Source organism: Peromyscus maniculatus, chromosome 2 (assembly GCF_049852395.1).
Source record: "Peromyscus maniculatus bairdii isolate BWxNUB_F1_BW_parent chromosome 2, HU_Pman_BW_mat_3.1, whole genome shotgun sequence".
Taxonomy (NCBI): Eukaryota; Metazoa; Chordata; class Mammalia; order Rodentia; family Cricetidae; genus Peromyscus; species Peromyscus maniculatus.
The window spans coordinates 139,694,198-139,718,143 of NC_134853.1; the positions used below are offsets into that span (position 1 = coordinate 139,694,198).

The 23,946-nt window shown below is 42.2% G+C and overlaps 1 protein-coding gene across 8 annotated transcripts in view; it reads left to right on the top strand.

Moving 5' to 3' along the window:
- The first annotated feature begins 430 nt into the window (after positions 1-430).
- Positions 431-23,946, top strand: part of Scmh1 (Scm polycomb group protein homolog 1) — a 167,104-nt gene continuing 143,588 nt past the window's right edge. For 2 of the 8 annotated variants that reach the window (XM_076564960.1, XM_076564963.1), the window contains exon 1: positions 444-620. The gene's annotated coding sequence lies outside the window, so the exon portion shown is untranslated. Of the gene's footprint in view, positions 621-964; positions 1,335-23,946 lie in introns of those variants that run through there. The other 6 variants (XM_076564961.1, XM_076564958.1, XM_076564956.1 and 3 more) reach the window with 6 other exon arrangements.

Genomic DNA, 23,946 nt, shown 5'->3' on the forward strand with positions numbered 1-23,946 from the left:
TTAGCAGCGCTGTTGCACCTTCTGGGGGGACGGGCACACTCCTTTTCTCCTCACACCGACCTTTTGCCCGCCAGCGCCTTGGGAGAAGGTGCGAAGGGACTCTCTTGTAAGGTCCCTCCACAGTCGGCCACTTGAGGCCGGGTGGGAGGTGGGGGGGGGGGGGGGCTTGAGGGCCGACGGGATTCGAACCCGGGCCTTCCGAGGACGTGTCCCTCGTCTGGGAGAAACGGGAGCCCTACCGTGGGTCCGGGCGCCCAGGGGCCGGCGGCGGGCGCGAGGCGCGAGGCGGGAGGCGCGAGCCGGGGTCGCTCCTTTTCCCGCCGCCCCGCGCGCGCGCGAGCCCAACGGCCACGGCGCGCGCCACCTCGCGGCAGGAGCCTCTGGCGGGCGGGGCCGGGCAGCTCTCGCCCCCGCCCCTCGGCCGCCGCCGCCGCCGCCGCCTCGGTGGAGCCCCCCGCTGCCCGCGGCTCGCCGCCCGCCGCCTTCTCCCCCGCGCCGCTCTCCTGAGCCGCCGCCCGCCCCTGCCGGCGTCCTCGCTCGCTCCCCGCGCAGCGGAAACATGGCGGTTGGAAGGGAGTGAGCCGCCCGCGCCCCGCGCCCCGCGCCCCGGTCGCCCCCAGGTAAGCGCCTCGCAGCGGCCGCCGGCCGAGCCCGTGCCCCGGAGGAGCCGCCGACGGCGACTGGCCCGAGTGAGCCCCCGCCCCGTGACCCCGCGGCCCGCGGGCGGCTGTGTCCACCCAAGCCGAGCCCCGGCGGCCTGCGCGACATCCGCTCGGGCCCAGTGTCCGGCGGCGGCGGCCTGACGCGCCGGGGTCGGCTGGGGGCGCGGCGCGCGAGTGCTGGCACAGGGCCCCTTCCGAGGGCACAGCGGGGCTGGGGCGGAACCGGGGAAGCCTGGCTCGGGCCCGGTGCGGAGGCTGTGGAGGGCTTGGGGGGAGAGACGCGTCGCGGGAGAGAATCGCCCGGGTCCCGGCGGCGGCAGCGGCGGGTGGGGGGACCGAGGGTCGAGGGCGCAGAGGGCTTGGTGCTGTCTGCCAGCGTCCCGGGGCTGGGAGAACTCCGTGTGTGCCACCTGCCTGTGCCGGGAGCCTGGCCAGCACCCGCGGCTACAGCAGGTTTCGAACCTCGGACCGGCGGGGAGCACAGCAGGAGAAGGGGTTCCCGAACAGATGGGTGAACCCCTTATCATCCCAGACGCGAAGAGGACTGAGGGTCATCCAGGGTCTGCCACTCTCAGCCTGTTCCGAACGGAAGCATCTTTAAAAATCCCAAACAATACCTCACTCATTTGGCGAACCTATTAGGGCGGCTCTCGGTGCTAATACGGTTCCCAGGTAACTTAGCCTGGTCCTGGATGGACTTAGTTATAGGTGGAAAGAAACGGCTGCCTCCCGTCTTTCGGCTTCTTTTCCCCTCTGGGCAGCTGTTCAGAGTGACGATAGTAATCGTGTCCCGTGAGTCTTGTTTTGGCTAACTCCCAGTTCTTTTAGTCGTTTCCCTTCCTGTGGTCTTTGATCTGCTCCTTTGATGAGCTCTAGTTTGCCCATATCGCCCTCATAGAAGAGCTTATTGTGCGCAGAGAGAACAAACTCGATCATTTCTGAAGGAAGCTTTTTGACCCTCAAGGACTGACCTTCTTAAGTAGAACGTACTCTCCCTTCCTCATTTCTCTGCTGTGTTGAACTTAAGGGGGTTGGGGGGGGGGGCGGTGAGGGAAAGCTGTCTAGTAGCATGTGTTCACCCAAGCTAAAAGAGATTCTCATCCTGTTTTGTGGTTTCTCTTCCTTTAAAAAAAAAAAGTCTGCGAACACTTCATCAAGTGAGCTAATGTATATCAAATGATTTTACAATGTAATATATCATGCAAATAAGAGACCTTATTATTTTTGCTCTAAAAAGGACTGAGACCTAGTCTGGTGCCAAACTGCAATTTAATATTTGCTTGGAGAGAGAACTGCCTTATTACAATGAACTGTGTGCTTTTTTTCTGCCAACAGAAGGCCTCAACTTGCTGTGAAAAACAACACTTTTTGTTGCTCATTTTAAAGCCTTCCTTTTTTTTAAAAAAAAGTTTTTTTTTTTTTTAAGTAATTTAGCCTTGGTGGTACATAGGGTTAAAGTACTTAAAAAGAATCTTTTATCAGTTTCTTAAACCCTTGTCTAAGCAGCCCTGCAAATGAGTAATTTCTTAAGCCCATCAGAGAAGTCATGGCCTTGTAGATAAAAATACTAAGCTCTTGTGTCTAGGACTTTATTCAAGTTCGAAGCAAAGTTTCACTGTTTTTATAACCAAGGCAAGTAGTACCAGCAGTCAGAACTGTCTTTATCTTTGTTCTTACGTCTTCGTTTCTTGAATTGGTTAGTGGTTTTAAAATTTGTAGCACAGATGTCAAAAGTTTTTTAAAAGATTTATTTTTAATTGTGTGTGTGCGCGCACGCGCGCGCACTTGAGTGCAGTTGCCCATGGAGGCCAGAGGAATCAAAGCACTCTACAGCTGGAGTTGTGGGCAGGTGTAAGCTGACTGACGGGTGGGTGCTAAGAGCTGAGTTTGGGTCCTCTGGAAGAGAGTTACATGACTTTAACCACTGAGCCATTTCTCCAGCCCCATGCATGTATCAGATGTTAATTTCTGGCATGTTCGTACAAATGCTGTTTCACTTTTGTGTAAATTGGGAAAAAAAATTGTGTAGCACCATTCTGTACAGAACTGCATAGACAGAGAAGTCTGAACCTCCAGTGTAAGGATTCAAAACTCAGAAAACACTGGTGTGACCGTTACAATACAATTTAAACTTGTATTAAACTTTTCTATGTATAGACGGCCATGTATCAGGCATTGTGTTATGTATGGTGCACAGCTGGCTACAGAGATAAGAGACATTTCTACTCATTGTGGAGCTGGGTCGATGTGGAGCTTACATAGGTTACCGCAATAAAAGTTAAGAACTATGCACAGAATGCTCTGGCTGCCTGAAAGTGAGGGCTCTTGGACCAGCCAGGAGAGACGAAAGAGGCTTTGGGGAGGGAGGAGCTTAGGCTCAGTGATAAGGGGCCAAAGAACAGAATATGCATAAGTAAAGGAGAAGTGTGAGAAGAGGAGTGACCCACACAAAAACCACAGCATTTTGAGACTGCCAATTTAGTAGGTGATATTTTTTAATCACTGAAAGGATTACAGGGAAAAAAAAACTAGACATAGTTGAAGAGACATTAAAAATAGTCAGAGATGAAAAGAAATTTGAAAACCTGTGAGATCTATGTCTATGAGGGAATGATTAGTGGAATCATTAACTGAAACAGGAAACATTTGAAGATGAGGATTTTTAAATTTAATTTTATTTATTTAGATTTAGCAATTTCTTGAATTAGAGCAGGGGGCCAATATAATGTAGAAGAAAAGAGATTGTGGTCAGAAAGTGAAATATTGATTTACTATTATTAATAATAGTTGTCTGATATGGAGTATGGAGCTGTTCTAGGTGACAACTAGGGGTGTGTGTGTGTGTGTGTGTGTGTGTGTGTGTGTGTGTGTGTGTACTAAAATACAACAGAAGTGAAGGTCAGTGAAGTGGAGTGTGACAAGGAGCTGTGAGTCTAGTATATATTGACTGCATCATGTGTGGATAGCAGAGTGATTTAGGAAGATGGGATGAGGAAAAGAGGGAAATTGTGACCCAGGTGCAGTGAAGATAAAGGATTCATTGAGTTGTAGATGACCCACAAAGCAGTGATGCAGAAAGTGTTGTGGCCAGATGGCACAAACCTCAAAGGAGGAGTCTCCGCCAGGAGTGGATAAGTAATGGTTCTGTACCTTTTCCTTCTTACAGGCAGGGTTCTGGTCTCTTCATTTTTATTCAGGACTCACATCAATTACTATTTGCACCAAAGAGTCTTTTTTGAGTCCTGAAAGTAAGGGCAGATCCCCTGTATTGAATCCTTTCTGCCCATATATAGTGACAAAAGGTTTTTCTCTGATGGTTGGTAGGTTAGTGGGAAACAGTTAGATAAAGCAGTAAGATTAACCCATGGTTTGGGGGCAGTTTAGGAGGGGGAAAAAAGCCTAGGCTTTGGATTTAGAAAGACCAGGATTCAAATCTAGGTTCTGTTTCTAGTCTTATGACTGTAAATGCCCTAAGCTAGAAAATAAATAAATAAAAAAGTCTTATTTCATAGAGTTTCACAATGTTTACATGAAAAACAGTCACTAGAAAAGCAATTGAGTCTTCATAGATATGAAGTAAATATTAATTTTCTTATTCTCACTTTTAATGGGCTTATGCTCTGCTTGCAGAAATAAAGCTTTTTTCCCCTACACTTCAAAATTATTAGACAGAGTACAATAAATACTCTTTTACCTTAGGGAGGTAAAAGTAGAGTAGTGTAGTGTTTCAGAGGAGAGAGCAATCATTTTTCAACATCTGGAAACAAGTTTAGTCTTCACATTCAAAATAAATTTTCTTTGGACCCTGGAGATCAAATTTCAGTAGATTAAATAATAATTATGTCTAGCTACCAAGTATTTCAAGTATAGAGTATTTTTTAAGACTATTAGCTTTGACACAAATTTGAATATGGTATCTAAGTCAATAATGAGATATGTGACTAGCGCGATGGACTGGACTGTTCTGTGAAAGCCTTGACATTATCGAGTTTGGATTGCTTCTAGATCTATTAGTGAGCAATGGGTTGTACATTCTCTCTACCTCCTCAGTTTACTATGTGTTCATTTATAGACATTAATTCAGAAGTTTAGATTTTTGTCTGAAGTAAATAAATTCCACATTTGAAAATAAGTTCCCATGTAGGTCAATTTCAGGTTAATGAAGTAACTATGGTTTGTTTTGAAGCTGTAGTTTAATCCTTGCAATGATCTTGTTTGGTAGATAGGCTCAGTCAAACTCTGGGTTTTATTGGTGAAAGATTCTCTTTTCCACTGTACTGATTTAGAGTTAAAAGGAAGCTCAGATCTCTCAGTGTTGCTAAATATTAACTGCATAGAAGCAGGTTGCTTTGATTCTCAGATGCTCGGCTTCTTTATAAAATGGGGGAAGGTCTAACTGTAAGGTTGAACTGAAGGAGTTTGTCATTGGTCACATAAGGTGCTGAAATGTTGGGTCCCTCTTTCCTCATCTGTAATTGATACCTTGGTCAAAGCTTTAGTGCTAACTCTAGCTATCAAGGACTTTCTAGAATTCATTGTTCTGATAACTTCATGGTTGGATAAATCCAGCAACTCTAGGTCTCCCAGCCTCTTCAATCATTTGTCATCTTTGGTATTCTTAGTCTCATCTGGCCTGACTTCCTCTTTCTCCTAAACCATATTCTCTTCTTCTCAAACAATTTTACATCTTCTCCTGAATTACTGTTTCCTGTGTTGTTGACCATTTCGCTGCTGCTGGTGTGTGTGTCCCCCAGAGTCCTGGCAGGGGTTTATAAATTGTTCTGTAACCCTTTTAAATACAGCTCTTTCTCCTATAACCATCTCAATGGGAGAGTTGAGAATACCTAATTTTTCTGTCACCACTATTTCCAGACCATGTCTTTTCTTTCTTGTTAAAATGCCCATGGCTTTCTGGAATAGATGGTATATAGCCCTTGTTAGATCTCCTTTATCATTTAGGACCTGGCACACACTATAATCTCTGTTACTCTCTTCATTCTGAGTGACTTCTGTGTTCATATGGATGATTTTTCCTCTAAAACATTGGCTTCTTCTGCTCAAGAGATCATCTCTATAGCCATTCCATTGCCCTGTGTCACCTTTTATCACCTAGAGCTGGCCCACCTCTGAAATGATAAATGAAGGTGTGCAGCTTTCTGCAGAATTTCTCCTTTACCTGCAGGGCCTTTGGTTATTCTCACTAGATCCATTCCTTGATCTTTCCACTCCCTTCCCTTTCCAGTTTTCTTTCATATACTTTTTTATTCACTCTCTCACCATTACCCTCTAGTACCATGCTCCATTTTTTTTTTGTCCCTGTCTGGCTGACTCAAACTAACCTCTCTATTGTCTATATGAGTTTAACTGAATCTGAGACAAGCCACACTGTTAACACTGATTGCTGTCATTGGGCCTTTGCTACATACTTATCTATTTGTCCTATGTTCTCTGATGTCATGTGTAAAAAATACCCTCTTTTCAGGCTTCTGACCTCCTTAATTCCTCCTCTTAATCTCAACCTATGGCCAGTTACTTAAAAAGGGTTTAACAAAGTTGTTTTAAACTACATATCTGTGTTTTCCTGCATCTTCTGTTTGCCTAAGCTAAATCTCTGAGCCCTGTCTTTTCATAGTCTTTAACCTCTTTCTTCTGACGACACACACACACACACACACACACACACACACACACACACACACACATCTTATCAATGAAATAAATCTTGTAAATTGCTTACCCTTTATAAACGTAAGTTCTATACACTGGGTATATAAACTTCTCACCTTAATTCTTTATTACATTTTATTTTAGGTGTGTGTGTGTGTGTGTGTGTGTGTGTGTGTGTGTGTTAGTACACATGTGAAGGTCAGAGGTCCTGGGATTTGAACTCGTGTCATCAGGCTTGGCAGCAAGCATCTTTACATGTTGAGCCATCTTGCAGGCCCTCCACCTTTATGTTTTCACTGTACCTTAACTTAATAAGGTTCAGTTTCCTTATCTGAAAATGAGGATAATATGTACCTGTTAGGTGTTATAACATCTCAAGATTTCTGTTAGTTTTAATTTTCTTCATAATCTGTATGAAGGAGCTCTGTACAGTATCTGGCACATTGTAGGACTTATATGTTATATTCATGTATGTATTAATTATTACTGCTTACATCAATTTCTCAAGTATTAGTGAGATAATAGTCTTCTTACTTCAAAAATAAAAGAAACAAATTTAAAGGTTTAGGAATTTGTCCCGGTTACCACAGTAAAGTGGCAGAGACTCTGGGACTGCTCTAGTCAAGGTCTACAATTTCCTCCTTGGTGCTAAAGTGAGCAAAGGTATTAAAAGCAGCAGGTTTCAGCCTTAGCAAGATTTTACTTTTGTGATATCCCCTCTTTGTTAAAACATTTTCTTTTCCACCTGGGTTTCAGTGCCCTTCAGTGTTTGGGTACCTTGCTGGCTCCATCACTGCATGCAGTGTTTAGGTGAGAACTTCTCTCCCCTTACCTGCCCTCCACCACACTCCTAACAAGCAACTGCTCACTTGGTTTCCAAGTGCACCTGCATGCTCAGGACTCAGACCCTTTTACAGTGCTGATATTTCTTCTGAGTGTTAGCCCATGTTTAACTACTCACATGTGCTTCACAAACAGCTGTCAGTCAGTAAGCCAACTTGTTTTCGGCGTACCTCAGAGTAGTTAGTGTCCAGTTCTGCCTAGGAGTCACAGAGGGAAGGAAGAAGGTAGGGAAGGACAGATGATTATAACTGCAGAATATTGGTGGATGTTGTTGTATACATCTTTTTAAATTTGAAGTGTATACTAATCTTGTCAATGGGATGCCAGACGTTGTCAACAACATTTTCTGATAAAGAACTGAGTGCAGATGGAGGAAATGGTGTGCCCAGTTTCAAGCAGCTAGGAAGTGTCAGAATGGCTCCTCGAAACCATAGTGCTTTATCCAGAGTGACTCGCTGCCTCTTTTGACCTCTTTCTGAAAACTTGGTGCATACTATTGAACCTCATGGTGGTTCTCCTGAAAGTCATTGTGAATTAATTTTCTTAATTTTTGATGCAATAAAGGCTGCTGTCTTATTTTTACCCTCTGTGTTTGTTATAAGTATTATTCACTCTTTTAATATACACATATTTTCATTTTATCCACAATGGTTTTTACTGCTTGGCTTACTATAGCCACACTCCCAAATGCTTTCTTAGAATCTTTTATTAAAGTTGCTTTGCACCATGCTTATTGTGCTAGCTAATTTTATGTCAGCTTGACAGAATCTAGAGAGAATCATTTGGGAAGAGGGAACCTCAGTTGAGAAAATGCTCCCACCAGATTGACCTGTGAGTCAGACTGTGGTGCATTTTCTCAATTGATGATTGATGTGGGAGGGCCCAACTGACTATGAGCAGTGCCATCCCTGAGCAGGTGGCTCTAGATGGTATAAGAGAGCAGGCTAAGCAAGCCATAGTGAGCAAGCCAACAAGCAGCATCCTGCCATGCCCTCTCTATCAGTTCCTGCCTCCAGGTCTTGCCCTGACTTCCTTTGATAATGGCCTGTGATAAGGAAGTGTAGGATGAAATAAACCCTGACCTCCCCAGTTGCTTTTGGTCAGTGTTTTATCACAGCAGTAGAAAACCTAACTAAAACACTTACATAAACATTTCCTCTGCAGCATTCTAACATGGTGGAAATGACTAGTTTAATCATTGTGTCCTATTAAGTATGATAGAAAGCAGAAGAGCCAATATATTCATTCTTGAACAGATAATTTAGAAGTTTAGACTTCCAATTCTTAGTGAAATTCTGTCCTAAAAAAATTTAGGAGTATAAAAACTTATGTGAAGGATTAAAGGATCATAATCCCCAAGTTAGAGAATATTTGAGTTTAGACAGAATATTTTATTTTTCCAGGCTTCATTTGTTCATTAATCCAACAAATATTTATTTGTGTCTAATAAATGTTTGTTTGTGCCCAGACACTGCTATGACCCATGCAGTGTGTCTTAGTTAGGGTTACTATTGCTGTGATGAAACAGTGAGGGCAGGAACTCACACAGGGCAGGAATCTGGAAGCAGGAGCTGATGCAGAGGCCATAGAGGAATGCTGCTTACTGGCTTGCTCCTCATGGCTTGTTCAGCCTGCTTTCTTATAGAACCCAGGACCACCAGCCCAGGGTGGCAGCACCCACAAAATGGGCTGAACTAATTAAGAAAATGCCTTATAACAGGATCTTATGGAGGCATTTTCACAATTGAGGCTTCCTCCTCTCTGACGACTCTAGCTTGTGTCAAATTGACATAAAACTAGCCAGTAGACTATGATAAAGATGAATGCCATAATTTTAAAAATTAAAAGATAAGTCATAGAGTTGAAAAATATATTTATGGTACACTTAATAGCCAATATTAATAATAAAAAATCCCTCAGTGTATTAAAACAAGACAAATCAATAGATATAGACTGTTTCTTAGCCATCTGGACAAATTAAATTCTTATAAAATGCCATTTTACACCCTTCAAATTGGCAAAAATGAAGCCTTGCAATATCAAAAATTAGTGGAGATGGAGAGCTAAAAAAAAAACTCTTGAATAGTGTTGGTGAGACTAGTAATTATACAACCACACAGAAAACAGTTTGCCAACACCTGTTAAAAGTAAAATGCGCCGGGCGTGGTGGCGCACGCCTTTAATCCCAGCACTCGGGAGGCAGAGGCAGGCGGATCTTTGTGAGTTCGAGGCCAGCCTGGGCTACCAAGTGAGCTCCAGGAAAGGCGCAAAGCTACACAGAGAAACCCTGTCTCGAAAAAACCAAAAAAAAAAAAAAAAAAAAAAAAAAAGTAAAATGCTTCACCCATAAAGCCTCAGCAGCATGGCTGCCTAAACATGAGTCAAACAAGGACAGCAATAGACATGCTAACATGGCCAGAGGGGTGGGATGACAGGTGAAGGAGTAGAGAAGTCCAGAAGACCTCCACACTACTCAAAGAACTACAGACAACTAAGAAATGCTGAAAGTGGGAGAAATAGTCTTTCCTAGGCAAGAGGACACCAATTGATTATCCAATACCAAATGATCAGCTCTGAAAACATACGTAGGAATAACATTATACAGACTAAGCAAGTTGTATTTATGTATTTAGGAATATACATATACATATATGTATGCAACAACAATTAATGAAGAAAGGCCATGAGTTTGAAAGGGAATAGGAGGGGTATATGAGAGGAAGGAAAGGGAAAGGAGAAATAGTAATTACATTTTTTATATTCTCTCATATATTACATCCCGACTGCAGTTTCCCCTCCTTCCTCTCCTCTAGTCCCTCCCCCAATTTCCCCTCTTCCCCAGGTCTACTCCTCTGTTTCTCTTCAGAAAAGGACAGGCCTCCCAGGGATATCAACCAAACACCGAATTTCAGATTGCAATAAGCCTAGGCACTTCCCCTCATATTATGGCTGGATGAGGCAACCTAGTAGGAGGAAGAGGGTCCTAAAAGCAGGCAAAAGAGTCAGAGAGCCCCTGCTCCCACTATTAGGAGTCACCACAAGAAGGCCAATCTACACAAACATAATATATACTCAGAAGGCCTAGGTCAGACCCATGCAGGCCCCCTGATTGTTGGTTCAGTCTCTGGGAGCCCCTGGGAGCCCTGATTAGTTGATTCTATGGGTTTCCTTGTAGTGCCCTTGGCCCCTCTGGTTCCTACAATCCTTTCTTCCCCTCTTTCACAGGATTCCCCAAGCTCCGCCCAGTGTTTGGCTGTGGGTCTCTGCATCTGCTCCTATCAGTTGCAGGATGAAGCCTCTATAATGACGATTATGCTAGGTTCCTGTCTACAGGTATAACAGAGTATCATTAGGAATCATTTTGTTGACTTTTCCCCCCACTGCCAGTTGTGTTTGGTTCTACCCTAGGTCTCTGGGCTATCTAGCCTCTGGTTACTGGCCTTCCAGCAATGTCAGGGGTGGGTCTCAAGCTGGGCTAGTCATTGGTTGGCCATTCCCACAATTTCTGTTCCACCTTTAACCCACCACATCTTGCAGGCAGAACAAATTATAGGTTGAAGGTTTTGTGGCTGGGAATGTAATTATATTATTTTATATTATATTATATTATATTATATTATATTATATTATATTATATTATATTATATTATATTATTATAAACTCAAAACATAAATGAAATAATTTTAAAAAACAGAAAAAAGAAATATACAAAAATATTCACACATGATTATAGCAAAATAAAACTAAGGTCAGGCATGGTGGCACATGCCTTTAATCCTAGCACTTGGAAGGCAGAGGCAGGTGGATCTCTCTGAGTTCAAGGCCAGCCTGGTCTACAGACTGAGTTCCAGGAAAGGCTCAAAGCTACACAGAGAAACCCTGTCTCAAAAAAAAAAAAAAGTATATAAAGCTTAAGTTGTATTTCAAATGTGTAGTGAATTATACTTTAAAAATCTGATCTTACCATTTGTGTTTTAAATAACAATATACATCCCTTTTATGAATGTAGCACAGGAGGAAGATAGCAGAAGTATAAAAAGATATAATGAAATTGAATCATATAAAATTTATGGTTTTGTAAGTCTGAAATAGCCTAATGCAGGCTGTTTTAAATTACCCAATCTCTTTGAATCAAACATAACAAATGCTGTGGTCGAAACACATTCAAATCACTATGAGAACACAAAGGTGAGGACAGCAGTCTGCCAGGGCAGACAAGGAAGAGGACCCTTGGAACCTCTAGTGAGAATAGCATAGGAACTCTGAGAAAGAGATTATGAAAAGACAACTTTTCAGATAGGAAGAGCTAAAGACCCTTTTGAATGGAATAGTGGAGCCAAAGAAATGCCTTGGAGGAAGGGATTAAGAGGAAGAACAGGTAGAACAGCACCAATCTGTTCAGCACTAAACAGCTGCCTAGAACTTAAAACAGTCTGCTCAAGGTCATGGGGTTGGCTAATGGTAAAACTGAGATTTGAACTTTGGCAACTTGGGACCAGAGTCTAGGCATATGGTCATTAAGCTTATAAGCAAAATTGGTAGGAAATGGTGTTTTGGTGTCAAGGGAACAACAGTAAGTTTAAAGAGAATAGTCAAAGGTGTGAAAACCCAAGGTGGTCAAAACAGAAATATTAAAAAGACAGCATTGACTTTAAAAAGTCACATGCTTTAAGGACACACAAGATAATAGCTCTCTCAGAATACTAATTATTCAACCTACCAGTTCTCTGGATTGGTGAATATGATTATAATTCAATTTAATTGAGAAGATGATGGAGTTAGATATTTTTCAAAAAGAGATCTCTATATTTAAGTGCTTAGTGTGTCAACATGAAGAAAGGATTTTTTATCCTTTGCAGTCTGTCATCATAGTTTCTCTTAGCTAACCAAAATTGATATTGAAAATTTTGTTTACTCTGTACTTGTAGCTGGAAGTTTTCCTGTGTCCTGCCTGGTCCAGCAGCCGCTCAGACCCACATAAACACACAGAGGCTTCTATCAATTACGAATTGCATGGCCATGGCCTATGGCTCATTTTTCTTGCTAGATATCTCTTGTAACTAAACTCAGCCCATTTCTATATGTTGCCATGTATTCTGTGACTTTACCTGTGTGCCATTACATGCTGCTCTCTGGATGGTGGGATGGAGTCTCCCCTGTCTCTCCTTTCTCTTCCTCCTGTTTCTCTTGGATTTTCCCACCTGGCTCCTTCCTGCCCTGCCATAGGCCAATGCAGCTTTATTTATCAACCAATCAGAGCAACACATATTCACAGCATACAGAAAGACACCCCACAGCATATACCTTCTGATAGCAAAAATAGAACTTACCCTGTTGTTTTTAGTGGATTTCAAGACAAAGTAAAGGGTTTCCAGATACTCTCAAGAGCATTTCAGCCTGAAATACTTTACAGATGAGAGGATGAAAGAGAACTTAAAAGCAGAGTTTAACAATCTGGAAATGAGGGTCTGGGTTGATGATTCAGTGACTAAGAGTGTGTATTGCTTTTACAGAAGACCTGAATTCAGTGCCCAGAACCTAGACTGGATAGATTACTGCCTCCTATAACTCCGATTCCAGAAGGATACAATGCCTCTGGTTTCTGAGGACACCTGCACTGGTGTGCACCCCCCAATACACCTAATTAAAAAAAAAAAACCTCAATGATCTGAAAATTGTTGTATGACTTGATAGTTAGAAAGTTCCTCTTCAATCCTAGTCTTCCATTTGCTGGATCTGTGATTTAGGCAAGGACATTGCAATAGTGATATCTAAGATCTCTTCTAACTCAAGTTTTGGGACTGTTAAATTAGTTGTTCAGTGGTAAAACTATTCCCAAAGAAAGGAATAGCTTGACAAGGGTATGAAAGCTAGAATATGGTTCTATTGACTCTTGGCCCAAAATCTGATAAATGAATATCAGGTATTTGATTGGCAGCTGTATTATTGGGCATGAATTAGTTATATGAGAAAAAAGTCTTGGGAAATTTTTTCAGAGTTTATCCAATGTATTAAAGTGGCAACCAGATCTTCTCTCTGTGTGTTTGTTGTACATATATCTTGTCTTATTCTAGAATGTCTTGTCTTATTCTAGAATTCCACATAAGGTGTTATACTAAGAAGGAGAATAACTTTTCTTGAGTATCTTCCAGATACATGAAAACATTTTCACTAACTGCATATAAGTGTCATTAGTTCTATTTATATGTAAAAACAACAACAGCAGCAACAACAAAAAGACCCAGAGACTCAGATATTTGGTCACAATTAAGAAATGTATGAGTAGGACACAGTTTCAAACACAGGCCAGCCTGACTTTACCCCATTGCCTTTTCCATTTACCATGTACACTACCTCTAGCAGTGTTCTATAAGTTTAGGACTTTATCAGTCCATTTGTGAGAGTTAGCACATATATGTTTATTGAGTATATATTATTTCATCAATCAGTATAGGCAAACTACAATCCTGATGCTATAGTTTGGGTCTTAAATATCCTTCCAAAAGGCCCATTTGTTAAAGACTTAGTCCCCAGATTGATGCTTTTGGAAGCTACTAGAACCTTAAAATATAGGCCGACTGGGAGGTCCCTGGGCTATTGGGGGCATGCCCTCAAAAGCAATGATGGGATCTCGGTATCTCCTCCCATGTTTTTCTTGCTTCCTGCCATGTAGTGGACAGCTTTGCACTGTGACCATCCTGATTTGCTTTGCCACAGGCCCAGAATGACAGGGCCAATTGAATATGGGTTGAATTCTCTAAATAATTCTCCAAAATAAATATTTTCTCTTCATTAGTAGATTGTCTCAGGTATTTGTTAGAATGGCAGAAAATTGATTAACATCTAAAGAGAAGAATGAAATGATTCAGTGAGTCAATCAAGAGTCTTTGTGTGGTGGTGCCCATGCAAGACAGTATGCATGCATGTGGAGGCGAGAGGCAAACCTCAGCAATACGTCTATCTTATTTCTGAGACAGGGTCTTTCAGTGGTCTGGGACTCGCCTGTTAGGCTAAGCTGAGTGGCCTGCTGGCTGGCAAACCTATGGATTCTCCTGTTTTTGCTTTCCAGTGCTGTTCTAAGTTCACATTACCATGTCTAGCTCTTTTTATTTTTTAAATGTGGGTTCTAGGAATTAGAACTTGCTTCATGGAAAGCAGTATACCAATTGAGTCATTTCCTCAGCTTGAGGTTGATTTTGAATTTGAGAAAATGTATGATTTGTTCCTTTTTAAAAGAGTCAGTGCTCATGTTTTAGTAAGTTCCAAAATTTCTGTACCCTTTCAGCCTTCAGTCTGCACCCACTTCTCCATCTCAACCAGTCATTTACAAACTGTTTCCTAATGATACAAAGGAGGGTTAGATGGTTTCTTTCTTGGGTGACTTTGTTACCAATTAACTGACTGGGATCCTTTTGTTCTACTAGAATAAAAATCATGGTTAGGCAAAGCAAAGCTCAAGTGCTAGTTTTTGGCAGCTTTGGAATCTTTTGGCATTTGGCAGCAGAGGGTATGACAGTAGACAGGTGGAGAAGAAGCAGCAGACAGTACCTTCTAGTGTTACTGCTTTCCTGCAAGCTTCAGGAAACCAGCCCCTTAGCTCTACAATGTTCCAGCTCTCGTGTAGGCCTAGGAAGTTGAGATCCTTGTCCTTAGCAGTTGTCGGTGTTAGAGATCCTGGCCTGGGATGTCTGAGACCTCTGGCTTGTTCCTAAGGGCTTGTCAGCTCAAGAACTCCTTATGACCCTCTGTTCTTTGTCAGCTTCAAATCTGTCCTCTTTCTACTTCCACCATTCTCCTTGTTCCTGCCCTGGATGGCCTCTTGTCACTGTGGCCCCTTTCCCAGTTGCTGCTGTTGAGGAGGTGGCTGCCACTGCTTTTCTGCTGCTTTTGTTGTCATTGCTGCTTCTGCTGCACTTGACCACCGGTCTTGTGGTCCTGTCTCTATACAGACGGCTGATCTGCTCTGCCTTCAGAGTCCTGGCTGTGCTCTGCCACTCCCTTTCTGCTGCCTTGCTGTTACTGTGCCTGCACTTTGCTACTTCTTTCTTTCTGTTACTAGCTCACCCCCACCACTAAAAGTAGACAAGAAAAGGCCACCCAAGAAGTTTTAATTGCACCTAATTTTTGCAATGGCAGAATAATTGTCTCCCAGCCAATTTACCAAGTAACCAAACTCCTTGCTCATAAACCAGAGAATAGGTGTTTGCACCCATCCTAGCAAATCTGGCATTCAGATGAAGGTTTGTTTTACACCAATTGCAGCACTGTCTTTTCATCACCTGTCACAGTAGTCCCACCAAGAAAAATGCTCCCTCTTCTGCCTTTGTTGGAAATGGTTACGGGGTCATCTGGAGTTCACTGAGGCTTGTAATAGCAAAAGGACAGATACAAACTAAAATAGTCCTGGCTAAGGCTGCACCTGCAGGAGCCAGAGCAATCAGCTACAGTCTTTGTGCAGTTTTTTTTCCCAAAGTGTCCATGGAGTATTGGGAACAGCTAGAGTTCCTTTAAGAGTGTTCTGGCCGTTCGAGCCCCTTTTCAGCAGCCAGGGAAGCAAGGCAAGTTCAATTATAGGGTCAAATTGCCACATCTTTTAATAACTTTGTTCATTTACAGCAAAGTGAGCATCAGAGATGCTTACAATAAGATCTTTTTTAAAACATATTTTATGTGTATAGGAGCTTTGCTTGCATGTATGTGTGATTCGTGTGTGTTTGGTGCCTGCAGATGCCAGAAGGTGGCTTTGGATCACCTGGAACTAGAGTTGCAGCCATTTTAAGCTGCTATGTGGATGCTGGGAATTGAACTCCGGTCCTCTGGAAAAGCAATCAGTATTCTTAACCACTGAACCATCTCTCTAGCCGCTGCAATAAAATCTTAAAGAACTTACTTAACACTAATGATGACTTTAGCCGAAATTTTATTTGTATACCTGTTCGTGTATATGTATTGGAAGGTGTGTGCATGTGTATAGGCCAGAGATTAATTTGTGTGTGTGTGTTCTTCAATTGGCCTTCCACCTTATTTTTGGAGACAGTCTCTCACTGAACCTGAAACTCACAGATTTGGCTAGACTGGCTAGGTAGCAAGCTTTAAGGAGTCTCCCCTCTTTGCCTTCCCAGTACTAGGAGTACAGGTACATAGTACCACACTAAGCTTTTATGTGAATGGTAGGGATCAAACTCAGGAACTCCTGCTTGTACAGTAATCACTTTATAGACTAAGCCATCTCTTTAGTTCCCAGCTTTAACCAGTTTCAACAGTGCTTTAACAGTGCTTAATAACTTGCCTGGTGCTCCAGAGAGAGGTCTATTTCCTTTATCTGTCTCAAGTTTTTTATTCAATGGAGAGGAATTTCACTTCAGTGTTCTTCCTTACCAAGCCTATAACCCTAGTCTCCTCATGACAAGGGCATCAAACAAATCCTAGCTGAAGTCCAGTCTGAAAAGTAGCTGTTCAGCACTCCTAAAAAATGTGTACATGATCAAACAAGGGAAGTCTGAGACACTATCGAGGAAAGACAAGCTTAAGAATATGTAGCAACTAAATGTATTGTAATCACCTGGATGTCATCTTGGAACAAAAAGAGTGTGTTAGGCAAAAACTAAGGAAGTGTGACTCAAGTATTAGCTTTATAATTAATAGAGTATTGCCATTAGTTTATTAATTGTAACAGATATGCAGACAAGATATTAAAAACTTGGAAACTGAGTGCAAAGTACATGTTGAACTACCTGTACAGTTTCCCATAAATCTAAAACTGTTCAAATAAAGGATTAGATGCTATTTATTTGAGATTTAATTAAAACATATTTCTTCATAAATAATATGCCAAGTGGTTGACTCATTTTATGGGTCTGCCAAACTTCAATCTATAGATAGAGTTATGTGCCAGAGTATATGTTAACTGGATATCATATAAATTTTCTCACATTCATGTCATACATGTAGCTGTCAAAAATATGCCAAGTACAGGTCAACAGAAAGCATTCAGACAAATGTAAAAAAATCTTACCATATATTATTGCTTCTTAATTGAGAACACAGTGCCATTTTTGGCAGGATTGTGAATATGTCCCCACATTGGCTTTGTGAACAAAAATGATTTCATGTATAGATTACAGATTTTTATGTGAGTTGTGTGGTGCTTTAAAAAAAAAAGTATTAATACTTATTACCTTTGTATATCACCATCGGTTGACTAGTTATGACTTTGGCCATATAAGAAGTATGAGATAAACCTAGAAGACCTATAATTACTTTAAAAAAATAAAAACCTTTCCAGGGACTAGGGAGATGACTCAGTAGGTAAAATGCTTGCTGTTTAAGCACAAGGACCTGAGTTCAGATCCACAGCACCCATAAGAAGAGTTGGGCATGATGATACACACCTATAATACCAGTCCTGGGAGGTAGAGATAGAGGCCAGGGGCTTACCCAGTCAGCCAGTCTAGCCCAACCAATGAGTTCCAGGTTCAGTGAGAGACCTGTGTGAAAGAATAAAGTGGAGAGCCATAGAGTAAGGTTTTTGACATTTACCTTTGGCTTGTGCACCTACAGGTACACATCCCAATTCACATGTGCACACACATGCATGTACACACACCTGAGCACACACAAACACATCAAATAATAAAGCTCTTTGAGAAATCTCAAAAGAGTTTGTAGTTCTACTAAAGTATTTTCATCAGCAGTTATGATTATATAATGAAAACCATTTATAGAAATCTATCTTTCAGGGTATATTCTGTAAATATTATTGAATGACCCCAGAGGTCCTCTTGCTGTAGAAAACTGTTGCTAAACAAATATCTATAGAGCTAGAAATTATCTTGTTTCTTTCTTGATACTAAATTCTTTTTTTGTTTGTTTGTTTGATTTGGTTTGGTTTTTGAGACAGAGTTTCTCAGTTTAACAGCTCTGGCTGTCCTGGAATTCACTTTGTAGACCAGGCTGCCCTTGAACTCACTGAGATCTGTCTGCTTCTGCCTCTCTCTTGTTTCTTTCTTGTTCAAGAACCCATTCTCCAAATCCTCCAACTCTGAATTCAGATTTCCATCGCACCTGCAGCTGACTTAAAGCAGCTTTAATTAATGACCAAGCAAGTATGTGTTGAGCGTGGGCAAATCCTACTGTTGAGCCAGTGGGTAGGGTGTTTTTTTTTTTTTTGTTTTTTTTGGTTTTTTTTTATGTTGACCTTGATACTTAGTTGTTACACTGACTTCTTGAGAACTGTTAGTTTGAATTTTTGAAATGTTTTATCTTTATTTTTCCTACTGTTATTTTATTTCACTTGTTTAATTTTAAAACAAGATAGGGACTGTATAGCCTAATGGTAGAACACTTGCTTAGTATATGTGAGGCCCTGAGTTTGATTTCTAGAATGAATGAGTGAATAATGATTGAAATGAAAGATGAGGTAAAAATTAAATCAGCACAATTTCTTTTAAATTCAGTGAAAGTTTTGAATATATTTATTTTGAAATGTAAATGTAAAATAATTGGCTTTATTTATTAGCATGCATTGATTTTACACATTGATGTGTTCAATGTGATATTTCCAGCCCAGCCCTCTTTTTGTCTAGCTGATCTCCTTCCTCACCCTCTAGAAATCACTCTTCTATAGTCAAGACTACCATCTTTCCCTTTTCTCTTACTTTTTTAACCTCCCACAGATGAAAGAGACCATGTGGTACTTGTCTTTCTGTGCTTGCCTTATTTCACTCAATATCTTCTAGTTTTGTCTATTTTGTTGCAGATATCATTCTTTTTCATTGCTTGAAAGTATCTATATTCACACACATGCACGCACGCACGCATGCACGCATGCACGCACGCACGCACGGGTGGATGGATAAATAAGACACTTTCCTGGTTTGATTCTACTGTGATAAAACACTAATCAAAAGCAACTTAGGGAGGAAAAGGTTTATTTATCTCAGCTTATAGGTTACAGCCCCATCTTTGAGGAAGCAAGGGCAGGAGCTCAAGAGCAGAACCTGAAGGTAAGAACAGAAACCATGGAGGAATGCTGCTTACTGGCTAGCTTGCCTTCTTACACAACTCAAGACCACTTGCTCAAGGGTAACATCATCCATAGTGGACTGGGCCCTCCATATTAACCATTAATCAAGAAAATATACCCCAGACTTGCCTGCAGACCAAATCTAATAGAGCCAATTTCTCAGTTGAGGTTCCCTCTTCCCAGGTGACTCTAGCTTATGTAAAATTGACAAAAACTAGCCAGCACAGATACCATATTTTCTTTACCCATTCATCTGATAGACACCTAGGTTGATTCTCTGTGTCTGCTATTGTGAATATAGACATGGAAGTATCTCTGTGCTTACTAATCACATTTCTTTCCAGTGTATATCCAGAATTGGGACAGCTGACTTGTATGCTAGATCTACTTGTTTAAAAGTATACATTCATTGTAGGAAATAATACATTGGTTTTGACATTTTCATATGTGTGTATCACGTACTTTGATCATTTCCATCCCCATTATATCTTCCTGCTTTGTGCTGGTCTCCTCCCTCTGCCCAGACAGTTCTCCTACTTTCATGTCTTCTTAAAACTCTAGATTCTGTATATGAGAGAGAACATATGATATGTGTCTTTCTATATCTATCTTATTTCACTTAGCATGACGAGAATTTCAGGTCAACCAGGGTGACATAGTGAGACTCTGCCTCAAAAAACAAACAAACAAAAAACAAAAAACTAACCACACATGGATGAAACTAGATCCCTGTTTCTCAACTTCAAATTAGTTAAAAGACCTTAATGTAAGCCTTAAAACTTTGAAACTGGTAGAGGAAAAAGTACAGAAAACATTTCAAGATACTGGCAATGGTGTCTGTCAAGAGAGGAATGAATAAAGAAAATGTGGCATTTATACATAATGGAATTTTTCCTCTGTGAAGAATAAGGAAGTTATGTCAGTTGACTTTACTTATCTACAGCCCATAATAGTTGTACTTATTTATGTTCCCTCAACCTTGTGTAGAGTTTCTTCATGCTATGTGTCTGTGTGTAGATCAGAATGTATCCTCAGGTGTTATTTCTCAGGAACTGTCCATCCTCCATCTTTTTTGTTTTTGTTTTTGAGACAGGATCTTTCCTAAATAAAATTACAAATCTCTTCTAATTATATGAATCAGGCATGAGTAAGCCCCTAGATATGGCCCATCCCGAGACAGAATTGACTCTGTGTGAAGACTAGAAGGAAAGTTTTCTGCTTCCAAGATAAAATGATAGGGCAGTCACAGGAGAAAGAGTTCCATAAAAAAGGGAGACATTTCTGTAAGAATAAAAGAGCCACTGGTTTAGGGGCTGGAGTATATTGCTCAGTGATAGAGCACCTGCATAGTATATACTCAAGACACTGGGATAAATCCCCAGGACCTGGGGATAAAGATATCACTGGTCTAGAGTAAGTTCACAATTCTTCAGGAGACATTTGATTCGATTCCAAGATATGAGAATAGTCCTTTATGGTTAAATTGTATCTTCTGAGCTGCTAAGATAGCCCTATTCTTTCATCCCAAGAAGATGTCATTACCCTATGCCTCTGCATCTGTGACTGCCTTCAGAATGTATATACCTTTATAGTGTTCTATTTTGTCCCTTTGGTCTGGTCTGGAGGCATTCTGCTGGTGTGAAATTCTCAGATCTTTGTCAGCCTTCCCATGCCATGTACTAAGTACCCAAGCCATCTGACGAGATTTTTCCATGTATTTTTCCTATGTAATGTATTCCTGTACCTGGATTTTGCTGAGATGCTTGAATCACACACAAATGATTGTCCAGCCTCATTTTTTGAATACACTGTCTGGGTGAACACAGAATTTTCCAAGTTTCCTTTTGCTTACTGTTTTCTCAGTTTTTTTTAGATTTTATTTATTCTTTGTATCTTTTACATCATGCCTCCTGATCCCACCCATCTCCTGCCCCACTCCAAACTAAATCAAAATAAAATTTAAGAGAAAAGGGCGGGGAGAAAGAACGAAAAAGGGAAAATCTCGTCATGGAAGCTATAGTGTGACACAGTGAGTCATGCAGTAAACCCCTTTATCCATGTATTTTTACATGCAGGCGTCTATTGGAAAGAATCATTGATCTGGTTCAAGGCCCCTGGTCTCTGCTGCACTATCAATACTGGGCCCTCACTGGGACTCCTCTTGGACATCCTGTTGCTGCCCTGTGTTGTGAAGATCCTGCAGCCCTGGGTCTACAGGACTGACCATCCCCCAATCCCATGCTCCAGCTGGTCACAGATGGAGTGGGTGTTGGGTTTGGGTCAACACATAGCCATGGTTCTGGGACTGAGTAGTTGCAGGGTTGGTCAGCCCACCAACCTTCACCACCAGGGTGGCCTCTCCAGCATTGCCCTGGCTAGTTCACCCCTTGCAGCTATGAGCAAAGGGTGTGGCCAGTTCTCCTGCTTGGACCTCAGGGTCCATTCTCCTACACCTACATCCTCAGAGCCAGCTCTACTGTGTTGCCCAGTGTAGGGATCACTTTACCGAGTGCTGTAGCTGATGAAAGGCAAAGACAACTCTCCTGCTCTTATGACCTCAGGGCCAACTCTCCCACCTGCCTCAGGTGTTGATGGGTGGTGGTGGGGATAGAGCTGTCCATGCCACAGACAGATGAGTAGTAGGGACAGGGTCTCCCATGTTCACAACTCCGGGGCTGGTTCACCCGGAGGGTTGAACTCTATTGTACTGCCCAGGTGAGGTACAGGACCTGCTCTCCTGAGTGCTGCAGCTGATGAGGGGTTGGGTCAGGTCTCCCACCTGCTGCAAGTGGCAAGGGACAAGGGGAGGATGGAATCTCTTTCCCTCACCCATGCCACCACATGGCATATGAGAGGGGTGTGACTTGCTCTCCCATTCCATCCCCTTAGGGCCATTTGCCTATGCCCCTGTGAACAGGGTCAGCTCTATTGTGCAGCCCAGAAGAGGTGTAGGATCCTCTCGACTGAGAGCTTCAGCCAGTGAGGAGCGGGACCAGTTCTTCCTAGTGTTGCAGTCAGTGAGCAGTGGGCCAACTTTGTACAGTCCTATTGAGGAGCCACTGATACCAACAGAGACCGCGACTGTAGTGGGTAGCCAGCCATTCCAGCTTTGATCTGGAAGTTCCAACCCCCATTGAGGCTTCGGCAACTGTCACACCTACAAGGTGGGGCCAAGAGAGGACCCTGAAGACCCGAGATCCGGATGTGCCAGCTCTCTTGGTTCCTGGACCTTAGACACTGGAGACACTGGAGGTAGACCGAGCAGAGTTCTCCAGAGAACACCGCCGGACTGCGCCTCACCTTTCCCAGACCCTGTAAACTATCCCTTCACTTGTAAGTTACCCCACAAAATAAACCTCCCTTTTAACTACGTGGAGTGGCCTTAATAATTTACCAATATGCGACTGCATCAGAGCCTATAGGCAGACATGGGCCCTAGCAGAAGCCCAGGCTCAGACATCACCTCGGTGGCAATGAAGCCACCCACCTCAACCCACTCTTTCCCCTCTTCAGATATGCCTCTGCCCACAGGACATGAACCATTCTGTCTCTCTCCTCCCATACCCATACCACTCCATACATTTATTCACCATAGTAATACCCATCTACCTGGAGCCGCAAAATGCCAGGTGGCGAGTGTTTTCTTCTTGGAACCTGGGGTTGATGCCCCAGGCCCACATGTGGGTCTTCTTGTCCCACTTAGAGTGTCATGGCCTTGGGCAAGACCATGCTTCCTCATCACAAAGAGATCATAATAGTGCCCAACTGCTTGGGGCGTGATCCATTGAGTTCTGCCGGCCCCAGCCCTCTGTTTGTTTTCTACATTTCAAGCACCAAGATGACTGAAGGCCCTTTCACATTTTAATTAGTAATATAAAATAAGCATCCTAGTTAATCACTTTTGCTTTCTAGAAAAACCCAGCTTCTAAACACAATTCAAAGTTTTCTGCCACTTTATTATAACAGATTTCTCAAAGATGTCCAATGAACTTGTACTTTATTTCCTTCCAAGGTCCCACCAGAAATACCTTTAGTGCTCACATTTTTTTAACCACCTGTCCCATCAAGTCAAGGTGTTTTCTATTGAGTACCTTAAACTTCTTCTAACTCCTTCTCATAACTTAATTCCAGGATGAAGTCCTCATCTTTAACTGTTAGAGCAGCCTTCCATTTTAGGTACAAAGACCATTATTAGTTTCCTAGAGCTGCTGGAGCTGAAAGGCAAGGAAGGCTCTTCACCTGAGGCTTTAGGAAGTACACAGGCCTGTCAACAGCTTGACCTTAGACGTCAGCCTCGGTAGCACGACATACTCTATAGTTGCTATAGAGTATAGCAGCTCTGGGAAAAACAACTAGGATTGTTACCTGGGGTACTGTGTTCATCAGTGCAGGGCAGGGGGTACCAAGTAGCTGTCTGTTCAGAGGGCTTTGAGCCTCCTGAGTCCTAGGATGACAGGCATGTGCTTCTAGGCCTGCCTGGTTCCTTTGTCTGTTTTCATGAGGACCTGTAATTGTTTTGTGTGAGTGCACATGCGTGCGTGCGTGCGTGTATACGTGTGTGTGTGTGTGTGTGTGTTTGTGCGTGCGTGTGTGCGTGCGTGCGTGCGTATGTGTGTATGTGTTTTATTCTTTTTAGTACTAACGGTGTTTTAGTACTAACATATATAAAGATTGTTTTGCATTAAGAAGACTTATCCATGGTACTACTAGTGAGAGAAAGCTCTAGTGATAAGAAACATTGGTTGCCA